At 42.6% G+C, this 16,080-nt stretch overlaps 1 protein-coding gene across 1 annotated transcript in view; it reads left to right on the forward strand.

Moving 5' to 3' along the window:
• Nucleotides 1-16,080, forward strand: part of LOC126158330 (probable inactive tRNA-specific adenosine deaminase-like protein 3) — a 526,880-nt gene that overhangs the window by 199,748 nt on the left and 311,052 nt on the right. Inside the window, exon 3 of the mRNA XM_049916435.1 lies at nucleotides 13,573-13,663. The gene's annotated coding sequence lies outside the window, so the exon portion shown is untranslated. The remainder of the gene's footprint in view (nucleotides 1-13,572; nucleotides 13,664-16,080) is intronic.

Here is a 16,080-nt window from a genome sequence, read left to right on the forward strand (position 1 = left end):
TATTGTTTTTGTACTGTATGATGTTGTGATACTTCCTATTTGTGGTTAAGTTTGTAACGAGAAAGAAGAGTAAAATGATTTTCATTCATTCGCTTGCATATGGTAAGTACCCCCCCCCCCCCCCCCCCCCCCCCATGAACCATGGACCTTGCCATTGGTGGGGAGGCTTGCGTGCCTTAACGATACAGATAACCGTACCGTAGGTGCAACCACAACGGAGGGATATCTGTTGAGAGGCCAGACAAACGTGTGGTTCCTGAAGAGGGGCAGCAGCCTTTTCAGTAGTTGCAGGGGCAACAGTCTGGATGATTGACTGATCTGGCCTTGTAACACTAACCAAAATGGCCTTGCTGTTCTGGTACTGCGAACGGCTGAAAGCAAGGGGAAACTACAGCCGTAATTTTTCCCGAGGGCATGCAGCTCTACTGTATGCTTAAATGATGATGGCGTCCTCTTGGGTAAAATATTCCGAAGGTAAAATAGTCCCCCATTCGGATCTCCGGGCGGGGACTACTCAGGAGGACGTCGTTATCAGGAGAAAGAAAACTGGCGTTCTACGGATCGGAGCGTGGAATGTCAGATCCCTTAATCAGGCAGGTAGGTTAGAAAAATTAAAAAGAGAAATGGATAGGTTAAAGTTAGATATAGTGGGAATTAGTGAAGTTCGGTGGCAGGAGGAACAAGACTTCTGGTCAGGTGAATACAGGGTTGTAAATACAAAATCAAATAGGGGTAATGCAGGAGTAGGTTTAATAATGAATAAAAAAATAGGTGTACGGGTAAGCTTCTACAAACAGCATAGTGAACGCATTATTGTGGCCAAGATAGACACGAAGCCCACGCCTACTACAGTAGTACAAGTTTATATGCCAACTAGCTCTGCAGATGACGAAGAAATTGATGAAATGTATGATGAGATAAAAGAAATCATTCAGATAGTGAAGGGAGACGAAAATTTAATAGTCATGGGTGACTGGAATTCATCAGTAGGAAAAGGGAGAGAAGGAAACATAGTAGATGAAAATGGATTGGGGCTAAGAAATGAAAGAGGAAGCCGCCTGGTAGAATTTTGCGCAGAGCATAACTTAATCATAGCTAATACTTGGTTTAAGAATCATGAAAGAAGGTTGTATACATGGAAGAACCCTAGAGATACTAAAAGGTATCAGATAGATTATATAATGGTAAGACAGAGATTTAGGAACCAGGTTTTAAATTGTAAGACATTTCCAGGGGCGGATGTGGACTCTGACCACAATCTATTGGTTATGAACTGTAGATTAAAACTGAAGAAACTGCAAAAAGGTGGGAATTAAAGGAGATGGGACCTGGATAGCTGAAAGAATCAGAGATTGTACAGAGTTTCAGGAAGAGCGTAAGGGAACAATTGACAGGAATGGGGGAAAGAAATACAGTAGAAGAAGAATGGGTAGCTTTGAGGGATGAAATAGTGAAGGCAGCAGAGGATCAAATATGTAAAAAGGCGAGGGCTAGTAGAAACCCTTGGGTAACAGAAGAAATATTGAATTTAATTGATGAAAGGAGAAAATATAAAAATGCAGTAAATGAAGCAGGCAAAAAGGAATACAAACGTCTCAAAAATAATATCGACAGGAAGTGCAAAATGGCTAAGCAGGGATGGCTAGAGGACAAATGTAAGGATGTAGAGGCTTATCTCACTAATATTATGGAAATGGAGGAGAATGTAGATGAAGATGAAATGGGAGATATGATATTGCGTGAAGAGTTTGACAGAGCACTGAAAGGCCCCCGGAGTAGACAACGTTCCATTAGAACTACTGACAACCTTGGGAGAGCCAGTCCTGACAAAACTCTACCATCTGGTGAGCAAGATGTATGAGACCGGTGAAATACCCTCAGGCTTCAAGAAGAATATAATAATCCCAGTCCCAAAGAAAGCAGGTGTTGACAGATGTGAAAATTACCGAACTATTAGTTTAATAAGTCACAGCTGCAAAATACTAACGCGAATTCTTTACAGACGAATGGAAAAACTGGTACAAGCCGACCTCGGGGAAGATCAGTTAGGATTCCGTAGAAATGTTGGAACACGTGAGGCAATACTGACCCTACGACTTATCTTAGAAGAAAGATTAAGGAAAGGCAAACCTACATTTCTAGTATTTGTAGACTTAGAGGAAGCTTTTGACAATGTTGATTGGAATACTCTTTCAAATTATGAAGGTGGCAGGGGTAAAATACAGGGAGCGAAAGGCTATTTACAATTTGTACAGAAAGCAGATGGCAGTTATAAGAGTCGAGGGCTATGAAAGGGAAGCAGTGGTTGGGAAGGGAGTGAGACAGGGTTGTAGCCTATCCCCGATGTTATTCAATCTGTATATTGAGCAAGCGATAAAGGAAAGAAAGGAAAAGTTCGGAGTAGGTATTAAAATCCACGGAGAAGAAATAAAAACTTTGAGGTTCGCCGATGACATTGTAATTCTGTCAGAGACAGCAAAGGACTTGGAAGAGCAGTTGAACGGAATGGACAGTGTCTTGAAAGGAGTGTATAAGATGAACATCAACAAAAGCAAAACGAGGATAATGGAATGTAGTCGAATTAAATCGGGTGATGCTGAGGGAATTAGATTAGGAAATGAGACACTTAAAGTAGTAAAGGAGTTTTGCTATTTGGGGAGCAAAATAACTGATGATGGTCGAAGTAGAGAGGATATAAAATGTAGACTGGCAATGGCAAGGAAAGCGTTTCTGAAGAAGAAAAAATTTTTAACATCAAGTATAGATTTAAATGTCAGGAAGTCGTTTCTGAAAGTATTTGTATGGAGTATGGAAGTGAAACGTGGACGATAAATAGCTTAGACAAGAAGAGAATAGAAGCTTTTGAAATGTGGTGCTACAGAAGAATGCTGAAGATTAGATGGGTAGATCATATAACTAATGAGGAGGTATTGAATAGAATTGGGGAGAAGAGGAGCTTGTGGCACAACTTGACTAGAAGAAGGGATCGGTTGGTAGGACATGTTGTGAGACATCGAGGGATCACCAATTTAGTATTGGAGGGCAGCGTGGAGGGTAAAAATCGTAGAGGGAGACCAAGAGATGAATACACTAAGCAGATTCTGAAGGATGTAGGCTGCAGTAGGTACTGGGAGATGAAGAAGCTTGCACAGGATAGAGTAGCATGGAGAGCTGCATCAAAGTTAAAAGTATTTATGCACTACAATAATAGTCCAGTTACCTATCTACAGCAGATTATTGTCACAATGCTGCGGCGCGGTAAATATCTTTATAAATAACATTTAATTAAAATCAGTGCATAAAAATACACTTGGATTTGCCTGTGTCGTTGATCAACAAAAATATCGCCCAAACGGCGGTGGTTGCTTTGCTTTACATAAAGTTTACTCAATATTGTATCCTTAGTAGGCCAGAGGACAAAATATCGCCCAATGTGGTCGCCTGCGTGGTACTCAATTATGAAAACCAGTTCCGATATTAAATGATGGGGAGTGGTTTGTGGAAAGCGGAAGGGGTATGGTATTACAGCACATTATATATTTCGTTCGTTTCTGAAAGATTTTTTTCACCGGGCTAGTTCAATTCGTGCCGAACCTACTTTCCTCTACATCGGTCCCTCCCTCTTTCGTACAAAATTTATTTTCGCCCTCGCGATACTAATATAACTAAAGTCAGCATTTCCACGCTCAATTAAATCGTAAAGTATGCAGGCATTCATGCACTATCAGATTACTAGACATGCAAAATTAAAGGAAAAACATGCAATGTCAAAATTCAGTCTCTTGTAGTGATTCATTTTATTTTATTTTAAAACTACGTACAACAACCAATTTTCCCAAATTCTTCCCCTGCTTTGGGAAAATCTGCCTGCTGGGCCGCTGAACTAGCAATCCCTGGATTCGGGAGACAATGTGGTTTGAGTGCATCCTCTAATAATCGTGGAAATGGTTTTCTGTGGTTTCCCATTTTCAATTTAGGCAAATGCCGGGGTTGATACCTTACCATAGGCCACAGCTAATTCCGTTTGAATACCTTCTTTTCCTGAAAGATTCCAGTTCCCTAAAGATGCAGCCCCTTTGCTCAAATGAAAAGAGCTACATCGAAGGCGAGCCGAACATCTATTTGGAGACTCCCGGTACTAAAAGCCGTATGATAAATAAATAATAATCGAAGTTCTCTTCACTATGCTCAAGCACTTGTCTACCGGGACGTTCTTTAATGCAGAAAATGATATTTCAGATATTGGAGGAAATGTGAGATGCATACTTAAATGAGGAAATCTGGGAAAGTATAAAGCTGAATAACTCCACATCCTTTGCATTTTCGCCACCAAAAATTATTCTAGATTGTCTGTCGACCAAACATCTCTTCATTTCAAAAGCCCTACCGGTAATAATCACGGTGTCCCAAAAAATTTGCACTCGTCAGTTCGTCAGCTCAAATCTAGACTGAAGGAAGAAGAGTGTAAAATACCCTTGGAGAGTGAAGGGAAATTGGCCATGACTGCTTCTTAGTGGTTTGCTAAAATACAGCTCTCCTAGGTAAGGAGATTACATCTCCACTTTATGAAAACCTGACATCGTTGTCGAATAAAATGACTTATCTTTCTTTATGCAAATTTTAAGAATAAATGAAAAACACAAGGATCTTTAAGGTCCTCTTTAACTAATCAGACCCTCCACCCCACTTTGACGAAGTCCTGGCTACGTCCTTGGCTGCATCAAAGTAGACTTTGGACTGAAGACCGCAACAGTACGTTATAACCCTTCACTTAGATGTTGAATCGCGTGACTGTGTCAGGCAGTGCCCTACTAATACTTTATTCGAACATTAAAGGTTTTTTGCGTATGCATTTGCATTAAATTACATATTTCCACATTTAGGGTGCTGAGGGTATTAGATTAGGAAATGAGACACCTGAAGTAAAGGAGTTTTGCTATTTGGGGAGCAAAATAACTGATTATGGTCGAAGTAGAGAGGGTATAAAATGTAGACTGGCAATGGCAAGGAAAGCGTTTCTGCAGAAGAGAAATTTGTTAACATCGAGTATAGATTTAACTGTCAGGAAGTCGTTTCTGAAAGTATTTGTATGGCGTGTAGCCAAGTATGGAAGTGAAACATGGACGATAAATAGTTTGTACAAGAAGAGAATAGAAGTTTTCGAAATGTGGTTTTACAGAAGAATGCTGAAGATTAGATGGGTAGATCATATAACTAATGAGGAGGTATTGAACAGAATTGGGGAGAAGAGGAGTTTGTGGCACAATTTGACTAGAAGAAGGGCTCGGTTGGTAGGACATGTTCTGAGGCATCAAGTGATGTCCAGTTTAGTATTGGAAGGCAGCGTGGTTGGTAAAAATCATATTGGGAGAAATGGTTCAAATGTCTCTGAGCACTATGGCACTTAACTTCTAAGGTCATCAGTGCCGTAGAACTTAGAACTACTTTAACCTAAGTAACAGACCGTAGCGCTCGCGCGGTTCCAGACTGTAGCGCCTAGAACTGCTCGGCCACCCCGGCCGGCATATAGGGAGACCAAGAGAGGAATACGCTAAACAGATTCAGAAGGATGTAGGTTGCAGTAGGTACTGGGAGATGAAGAAGCTTGCACAGGATAGAGTAGCATGGAGAGCTGCAAGATACCAGTCTCAGGACTGAAGACCACAACAACAACAACATATAAGGACGTCACCTGTCCTTTTTTTCAGTCGCTAAAACTACGCTCCGACGCCCAGGCAATACCCAGTGACGGCAGAATTACTATTTTGGCTGCGACATCACTGAGCTTTCCTCCCTGAACGCCTTTGCACATCATCGGTACTGTGATGCCATTGACTTCATCCACTGTGGTGGCAGCCACGGCCGGCCGGAGTGGGAGAGCGGTTCTAAGCGCTACAGTCTGGAACCGCGCGACCGCTACGGTCGCAGGTTCGAATCCTGCCTCGGGCATGGATGTGTGTGATGTTCTTAGGTTAGTTAGGTCTAAGTAGTTCTAAGTTCTAGGGGACTGATGATCTCACAAGGGAACCTCCCCATCGCACCCCCCTCAGATTTAGCTGTAAGTTGGCACAGTGGATAGGCCTTGAAAAACTGAACACAGATCAGTCGAGAAAACAGGAAAAAGTTGTGCGGAACTAAGAAAAAAATAAGCAAAATATACAAACTTAGTAGTCCCTGCGCAAGATAGGCAACATCAAGGTTAGTATGAGCTCAGGAGCGCCGTGGTCCCGTGGTTAGCGTGAGCACCTGCGAAGCGTGAGGTTCTTCCTGTTATCTTGATTGATCTGTGTTCAGTTTTTCAAGGCCTATCCACTGTGCCAACTTATAACTAAATCTGAGGGGGGTGCGATGGGGAGGTTCCCTTGTCAAAAGTTAAGTGTCATAGTGCTCAGAGCCATTTGAACCATTTTGACAGTCACGGAAGGGGAATGTATTCAGCATGGGGAGCATGTTGCCAGCTCGAACGGCAGCAGCAGCAGCGGCGGAGTTTTCCGCCGCGCCGGCCCGGCTCGTGGCCAATATTTCAGAGCGGCAGGGTGCAGGACGGTGCGTGTGTGCGCTGGCGGGCTGCCTGCCACGGGCAAGGCCTCCGCGCTGCTGACCGGCCGGGCCCTCTGATTTAGGGCGCGCACAGTAGTTTAGCCGCTCGAGCGCCGCCGCCAGGCCACTTGCTGGCGGTCTCGTTGGCCCGACTCCAGTCGCTCAGGCGTTAGCCCTAAACTCTGAAAAATGACCACCGCACATCGCCCACTGGGTGTTACACAAACGCTTCCCAGTCTTTCCTTTTTTTTAAAAATTTTCTTCCGTGCTCAGGTTTCTCGCAGTTGCAGTGGTGTTTATACGAATGTGGCTAACTGGGCACTTCCTTCACCTATACGTTTCAGTCACGCGACGTCCAAAAGTCTGTGAATTTCTTACGGGACGATAAAGTAGCCTACAAAGACAACATCCACTAGAATTTCCTTATGTTACATTTACCTGACCCGCTTAGGGGGGCTAGGACGTCAGACGGGCCGACTTGGAGCAGGAGAGGCACCACAGGACATTTTAATTTCCACTGTCCATACTTTTACAAATAAATTCATAAAATTTTGCCAGCATGACCAGAAAGGATTCAGGTTTCATACTCATAGCAGTGGAAGTTCAAAAAAGTAACAAAATAAATTTTTTTAACATATGAAATTTCATCATTTTTTCACTTACTATTGGCTGCATTTGCACAGCATGCAAACCATACTTAAGGGTGTATGAAACTCTAGAATTTATTTAATTTATGAGAAACTGAATGAGCTGTTACATTTTAAACTTCACGTTTAGAAAAAAAACCTCAAATTTTATAATTAATTATCTCACTTTTTACCACTGTTTTTAATACACTCCTGGAAATGGAAAAAAGAACACATTGACACCGGTGTGTCAGACCCACCATACTTGCTCCGGACACTGCGGGAGGGCTGTACAAGCAATGATCACACGCACGGCACAGCGGACACACCAGGAACCGCGGTGTTGGCCGTCGAATGGCGCTAGCTGCGCAGCATTTGTGCACCGCCGCCGTCAGTGTCAGCCAGTTTGCCGTGGCATACGGAGCTCCATCGCAGTCTTTAACACTGGTAGCATGCCGCGACAGCGTGGACGTGAACCGTATGTGCCGTTGACGGACTTTGAGCGAGGGCGTATAGTGGGCATGCGGGAGGCCAGGTGGACGTACCGCCGAATTGCTCAACACGTGGGGCGTGAGGTCTCCACAGTACATCGATGTTGTCGCCAGTGGTCGGCGGAAGGTGCACGTGCCCGTCGACCTGGGACCGGACCGCAGCGACGCACGGATGCACGCCAAGACCGTAGGATCCTACGCAGTGCCGTAGGGGACCGCACCGCCACTTCCCAGCAAATTAGGGACACTGTTGCTCCTGGGGTATCGGCGAGGACCATTCGCAACCGTCTCCATGAAGCTGGGCTACGGTCCCGCACACCGTTAGGCCGTCTTCCGCTCACGCCCCAACATCGTGCAGCCCGCCTCCAGTGGTGTCGCGACAGGCGTGAATGGAGGGACGAATGGAGACGTGTCGTCTTCAGCGATGAGAGTCGCTTCTGCCTTGGTGCCAATGATGGTCGTATGCGTGTTTGGCGCCGTGCAGGTGAGCGCCACAATCAGGACTGCATACGACCGAGGCACACAGGGCCAACACCCGGCATCATGGTGTGGGGAGCGATCTCCTACACTGGCCGTACACCACTGGTGATCGTCGAGGGGACACTGAATAGTGCACGGTACATCCAAACCGTCATCGAACCCATCGTTCTACCATTCCTAGACCGGCAAGGGAACTTGCTGTTTCAACAGGACAATGCACGTCCGCATGTATCCCGTGCCACCCAACGTGCTCTAGAAGGTGTAAGTCAACTACCCTGGCCAGCAAGATCTCCGGATCTGTCCCCCATTGAGCATGTTTGGGACTGGATGGAGCGTCGTCTCACGCGGTCTGCACGTCCAGCACGAACGTTGGTCCAACTGAGGCGCCAGGTGGAAATGGCATGGCAAGCCGTTCCACAGGACTACATCCAGCATCTCTACGATCGTCTCCATGGGAGAATAGCAGGCTGCATTGCTGCGAAAGGTGGATATACACTGTACTAGTGCCGACATTGTGCATGCTCTGTTGCCTGTGTCTATGTGCCTGTGGTTCTGTCAGTGTGATCATGTGATGTATCTGACCCCAGGGATGTGTCAATAAAGTTTCCCCTTCCTGGGACAATGAATTCACGGTGTTCTTATTTCAATTTCCAGGAGTGTAGATTTGGAAAATTCTAGAGTTTCGTACACCTGTAAGTATGGTTTGTATGCTGTGCAAAATTTATCGAAGAATCTCTCTTACTTATGAAGAAAAGTGTACCTATAGCAACAAATGGAGCCAATAGTAAGTGAAAAAATGATGAAATTTCACATATTAAAAAAATTTATTTTGTTGCTTTTTTGAACTTCCACTGCTATGAGTATGAATCCTAAGTCCTTCCTGGTCATGCTGGAAAAGTTTTATGAATTTATTTGTAAAAGTATAGACAGTGGAAATTAAAATGTCCTGTGGTGCCTCTCCTGCTCCAAGTCAGCCCATCTGACGTCCTACCCCCCTCAAAATACGAGAGGCTTTCGATGAGTAATGCAACATATTTTCCTTCTGTAAGCAGGTTGGCTTTAGGTTGGTTGGTTGGTTGTTTTGGGGAAGGAGACCAGACAGCGTGGTCATCGGTCTCATCGGATTAGGGAAGGATGAGGAAGGAAGTTCGCCGTGCCCTTTAAGAGGAACCATCCCAGCATTTGCCTGGAGTGATTTAGGGAAATCACGGAAAATCTAAATCAGGATGGCCGGACGCGGGATTGAACCGTCGTCCTCCCAAATGCGAGTCCAGTGTCTAACCACTGCGCCACCTCGCTCGGTGGTTGGCTTTATTCAGGATCCCAATACACCATATTTTCCCCCACTCTTTTGGTTACGTACTCTCCGTTCAAAGCGATGACTTATGCCACCTTACTGGCAGGACCACTATGCCCACATTGTATCAACCTACTATTCGACGTAGGAGCCAACGCTTTGCTGCCATGACCATCATCATCCAGTTACTGCTCCCCGCAGGGTGCATCCTTCAGGAGCTTTTGTCACTTATCACCTGGTTTACCTCTGGCAATGAACAACTAAGGTGAAAAGTGCGTAGTTTCACCCCGTGGTTCGGAGTCAACGTTTTAAACGGTGGGTCCTCTTATAACTGTCTTACAACATATCACTAGTGATTTCAGCATACATCAAGGGGTCGGCGTTGAATTCGTGGGCACTGAGTCCGAAATAAGGAAGAATGAACAAAGAAAATCTACAACAAAGGAAATACCAAAATAAAATGAAATTAGTTTTAAGTGACACTGTCGGTGTTTTTATCCGGTGGCCGGTTGCCACTAGAACTCAGAATATCTATTCATATTTGTGCAAATTCCATGTATGTCTTCGGTGGCTATATTTCTCAGCACTGGAACAGTCACTTTTATCTGAACCTGTCAATATCCTTCTCAACGTCAGTGGTACCATTGAAGGGATTCTTCCTCTTCGTTTACTGTGATTCATTTTAGTCATAACGGTAGTCCCTCTATCCTTTATGAAGCTGAAATGATCTTCAGAAAGTATTTTTCCACTGCAGTTTTAATTGTTCTTCAGACTGTTAATATCATCGAGGCTTACAATACCAAGTGTTCGGTACTGCGTACAGTTATCTGCCGACGATTATCTTGTACGACGAGTGCGATTAAACACTTTCAAAAATTCTGTTAATCCTGGACGTTGTCATACTGTAATACCAGGATCATGTCAAAGAAAGCTTAAATGTTGTCGATATGGTTTCCAATCATTCAGCACAGAAACGTTCGTTGTTTAGTGCTTGGATTTCACCTTTCCCAGAAAAATTCTGTCGCCTACATTTACGTAATTTCCTTCGGATAACCCTGAATAAGTGAAATACAAGTTAGTTTAATTTGTTCTAATAGCTGCTGTCTTGACTGGATGATATACGTGCCGAAAAATAATAATATCAGTAGTGATAATTAGAACAATATAATGAAACAGAAGCCTAGATGTTCTTAGAACTTTCCGAAACCAGATAGCAGCGCAGTCCTTTCTGAAATGTCACTAGCGTTGGTGCTAGTTTTTATTTTTGCATCACCACTTTATCTCTGAGTATTAATGCTATAGTTCACCCTGTCAGTAATGCGAGACAAATATTTTGTCCATTCATTTGAGTGTGACTTCTGCTTTGTCAATAATCCGAATTCATTACTTATTCTGCAGCTTCGCTAATGAGAGTTGTCAGTGAACATTAACATTATCTCTCCTTCGCACTTTCACTATTGTTAAGATGAACTTTTAATTCACTCGCTTCATTACTTCTTAAAAATATGCAATAACCAGTAGCTGCACTCCTGAATTACTCTCTTTTCAGTAAGCCCTTAATTTTTTACATCTTCATTGCTATCACTCGTGTTAATGTGGGAATCACTTTCTTTGCAGGTACAATAGCTGTCATATCTTGATACTTTCAAAAATTTTAATTTACAATACACTATTACAGAAATTGTTTATTTACGTCTGCTGTAAGTTATATGCGCTCGTCCTACTTTTTTATGATCGTGTATGTTATCAATGCACAACAGTTATAGTCAGCCAATAATTTGAGCTCTATGAAGAAGTAGTGTCACAAAAACCTGATAAATATCGTATTCTGAGAGGTGTTCTTTTTTTAATTGCTTTCTCCCAGAAATCGTATGTTTGTCAGTGAAAAGGCCTTTTTAATGGACGTCGCTTATATGAATTGGAAATTAATATAGTATTAGGAAATGAAAACTGAACATACTATACCATGTTTTTTCACATATTATACATATTGTACACTATCATAATCACTAGGCTATGTAAATGTGAAAGGATTGTCAGACAGTAACAGTATCTTGAGCTGTCACCGCTAGCTACAACATTGTTCTACATTCGTGTACAGAGACGTGTGGGGAAACTATTTTGGGAGCTAGTATACCACACTACTTCTACCAGTTATAGTGACTGTATAAGGGACGTTGTCGGCCATACCAGACACTGTCGCAGCATATCCCACACATGCTTAACAGATGGTACGATGGTGTGATGGAAAGTAAAGCGTCCGAATTTTTTATCTGAAAAGTCTTAGACGTTTTTTAATTGAAACAAACAATATTAACATTTTACGTATTTATTCTTAATTTCTACATATTTATTTCTCAACAGTCGTCTTGGCGATGAACACATTTCTCCCATTTTCACGTTTTATTGATACTATCACTGTAGAATATATGACTTTGTTGACGGAACCACAACCCCAACTCTGCTTGCACAGTTTCATCACCATAAAAATTAAGTTCTCGAAGGTGTTTTTTTAAGTTTTTGAAACAGATGCAAATCAGATTGGATCACGTTGAGGTTAGCAGCACTGTTGCCTTCATTAGGAACTGAACAACCCAATGTCGCACGTTACTTATGTCGATACAATCATCAGCGTACAAAACTTTCATTATTCTATGGATTTCAATTGGATTACGTTTTCGGCGGTTAGAAACTCGATACAGCACACTATTTCTCACACGCAACGTAGGTAAGTTACATACCACCCTGTTACACGCAACATTTCGGAGCCCTCTAGCGGCGGAAGTTGTAACTTCCGTAAGCAATGCGAGGAAGTTTACTGAGTAACATGCATGACATGTGACTTCTCAATCGATGTCGAGAACAGCATAAAAAGTTCGGAAGCATTACTTTTCACACGCCCTCGTACTTCTGATGACTGTGCTGTACAGGGGAATTTGACGAACGTGGTGGAGAGTTTTTGTATGTCCATCCTTTTAGCAAGAGGTCTCAAGGACGATGGCCGTTACTATCGTGACAAAAAATAAAAAAACACCTACAGCCGTCCTTATGATTTTATTTTATTTTGTCGCTAGCAGTTTTAACGCTTCATTGCGTCATATTCAGGTTGTTTTCATGCGGTACAGGTTGATACGATCCCCATGCATAATCCATCAGTTGCCAACGTTACTGGATTCGCCGATAATGTGTCAGCACTCCAACTGTCAACTGTCAACCCCAGTTAGCAGTTGATGGTAGGAGTGCTGACACATTATCTGCGAATCCAGTAATGCTGGCCAACTGACCCCAGTTGGTAGTTGATGGTTGGAGTACTGATACATTATCTGTGAATCCAGTAATGTTGGCAACTGATGGATTAGTCATGGGGATCGTATCAACCTGCACCGCATCAAAACAGCCTGAATATGACGCAATGAAGCGTTAAAACTGGCAGCAACAAAATAAAATCAAATCACAAGGATGGCTGTAGGTGTTTTTTTATTTTTTGTCATGTTGGAGGGTTGGTTGGTTAACTCGAGCTTACCTCGCAGGTGTTTAAGGAACGGCGACTGAAATAGCTGGATAATGTTCTGAACGTATCTTGCGTAGTTCTGGGTCATTTACAACAAAAATCAAAAGCTTACTGGCTTAATAATCCGTACGACTTAGGTCAGTCTTGTACTCGCATGTCGCTGCAGTTTTTTAATAGTCGAAATAGCTTATTTGATGCCGCAATTTTTTACGTTACGTTCTCAGACTTGATCAGTTTTCATTTTTCACCAGTACAGTACCATAACGAATACAACCGAGCACATCGTATCTGTGCAAGGGAGAATAAGACAGACGTGCATTTGACACACGGGTCACATTGTGCACGTTTTATCCTTAAGTGCAATATGATCAACAAAAGATGTTTTCTGCTTCATGTTTTGCATGTAGGTGATTATTAACGACACTTGTTCGTGGATGTAGTGTCGTTTTGAGCTAACTGATAAAAAATTGTTAAATGAAACAAAATACATCTAGCTGATTTGTTGCTGAGGGGATTTAAATTGAATTTTCTACGCGACTAATATAGCATAAATCCTAATAGATCTTATATTGATTTTTTTTCTACGGGATTTAGTTTAATAAGAACTTATCTCTACTTGTTTAACAGTTTTTCTCCTTCTTCTAAGCAGAAGTACTGAAGTCTCTGACGCACGCTGGCACGCCAAAACATCAGCAAACGTGCTTGATTCTCTCCGAAGGTAAGTCCAAATCGAGTACAGCTAGTTGTTTTAACATTATCCGTCTTTTTAGATTTCCAGAAGGCCTTTGATGTGATTCCTCACAATAGGATTCTAAACAAATTACGTGACCCTGGACTATCGTTGCAATTGTGCGACTGGATGTGTGATTACTTTCTGTCATATAAGTCACTGTTTGTAATAATTGACGAAGTCATCCAGTAATCAGAAGTGATACCTGACGTTCCACAAAGAAGTGTTACAGGCCCCCTGCTGTTCCTAACGTACATAAAGGCTTCAGGAGACAATATGAGCAGCTCTCTTAAATTGTTTCCAGTTGATGTCGTTTTCCACATATAAAAGTCATCAGAAAATCAAAACAATCCGCAAAATGGTTTAGACAAGATATGTGCATGGCGCAAAGAGTAGCAATTGTCACTAAACGAGGAAGTATGTAAGGTCATACACATGAATTGTGAAAGTAATCAATTAAGTTTTGATCACACACTATGTCGTACAAATTTAAGGGCTGTAGATTCCACTAAATACATAGGAATTACAATTATGAACAATTTGATCGGGAATAATCATATAGAAAACTTTGTTCGGAAGCCAGACCGAAGACTGCGTTTTATTATCAGAGCACTTAGAAGACGCAACCGATCTACTAAATAGACTGTCTACACTGCACTTGTCCATCCTCTCCTGGAGTACTCCCGTGCGGTGTGGTATCATTGCCAGATATGACTGACAGAGGATACTGAAAAATATTTAAGAATGGCAGCTCGTTTTGTATTATAGCGAAATGGGTGGGAGATTGCGAAACAGCTAGGAGAGAGAGCTTCGGGAGAGCCAACCGAGACAAAATTATTCCATCTGGTAAACAAAATATATGAGACAGGCGAACTACCCTCGTACTTAACGGAGACTGTAATAATTCCAGTCTGAAAGAATGCGGGTGCTGACAGATGTGAATATTACCGAACTATCAGTTTAATAAGCCATGGTTGCAACATACTAACACGAATTCTTTACAGAAGAATGGGAAAACTGTGAGAAACCGACATAGGGGAACATCAATTTGGATTCCGGAGCAATGTAGCAACACGCGAGGGAATACTGATTCTTAGGTGAAGGAAAGCCAAACCTACATTTATAGAATTTGTAGACTTAGAGAAAGTTTTTGACAGTGTTGAGTGGAATACTGTCTTTGAACTTCTGAAGGTAGCAGGGGTAAACTACAGGGAGCGAAAGGCTGCCGACAACCTGTACAGTAATAGGAAGGCAGTTGTAAAAGTTGATGGACGTGAATGGGAGGTAGTGGATGAAATGGGTGTGAGACAGGGTTGGAGCCTATCCCCGATTTTATTCAATGTGTGCGTTGAAGAAGCAATAAAGAAGCGATAAAGGAAGCGAAAGAAAAATTTGGAGTAGGAATTAAAGTTCAGGGAGAAGAAATAAAAACTTTGAGGTTTGCCTGTGATATTGTACTTCGCAGAGACAGCAAAGGATCTGGAAGAGCAGTTGAAGAGAATGGACAATGTCTTAAAGGAGGGTAAGATGAACATCAGCAAAAGCAAAACAAGGGTAATGGAATGAAAAATTAAATCGGTAATGGTAAGGGAATGGGAGTAGAAAAAAACGAGAGGGGTGCCGCTACTTGTCAGTCAAGCAGCTCCTCAATTGGCCTCGCAAGGGCTGAGTGCACCCTCCCTGCCTACCAACAGCACTCGGCAGGGGCGGACGCTAGCCCATCAAAGTGCTAGTCAGGCCTGGCAGTGCTTGCTTAACTCTGGTGATCTGACGGGAACCGGTGCTATCAGTACGGCAAGACGACATTTGTAAAGTACCTCTTCAACTTTCTACGTAGCAATGGGAGTTTCCTCCCCGGCCCACCTCATAAAATGGAGGCTATAACAACATATTAGTATTTTTTGTTGTTTTTTCTGTGCTGGGAAAATAACTGTTTCTTTTTATAAATATAATGAGCTAATTATTCTCTTTGGCACTGATTATAAAGAAAAGAGTCTTATATGTAAAACAGAATCTATAGTGTTTCAAAATTTAGAAGAATAAGTCGTAATTACGATATTTTTGTGAAGTAATACCTGACATTCTTCTTTTGTTACTTTATTTGTTTCTTTTCTCCTATTGGCCTTGGTGTATCAGTATGTTCCCAAGTGGAAATGTGGGTGAAAAGTGGTTCACATTGCTCTGAGCACTATGGGACTTAACATCTGAGGTCATCAGTCCCCTAGAACTTAGAACCACTTAAACCTAAGCAACCTAAAGACATCACACACATCCATACTCGAGATTCGAACCTGCGATTTAGCGGTCGCGCGGTTCCATACTGAAGCGCCTAGAACCGCTTGGCCACACCGGCCGGCGAAATGTGGGTGAATAGTGTTGTGAACGCAAATAACCGGCTTGGGCGA

Source organism: Schistocerca cancellata, chromosome 2 (genome assembly GCF_023864275.1).
Source record: "Schistocerca cancellata isolate TAMUIC-IGC-003103 chromosome 2, iqSchCanc2.1, whole genome shotgun sequence".
NCBI classification, from domain to species: domain Eukaryota; kingdom Metazoa; phylum Arthropoda; class Insecta; order Orthoptera; family Acrididae; genus Schistocerca; species Schistocerca cancellata.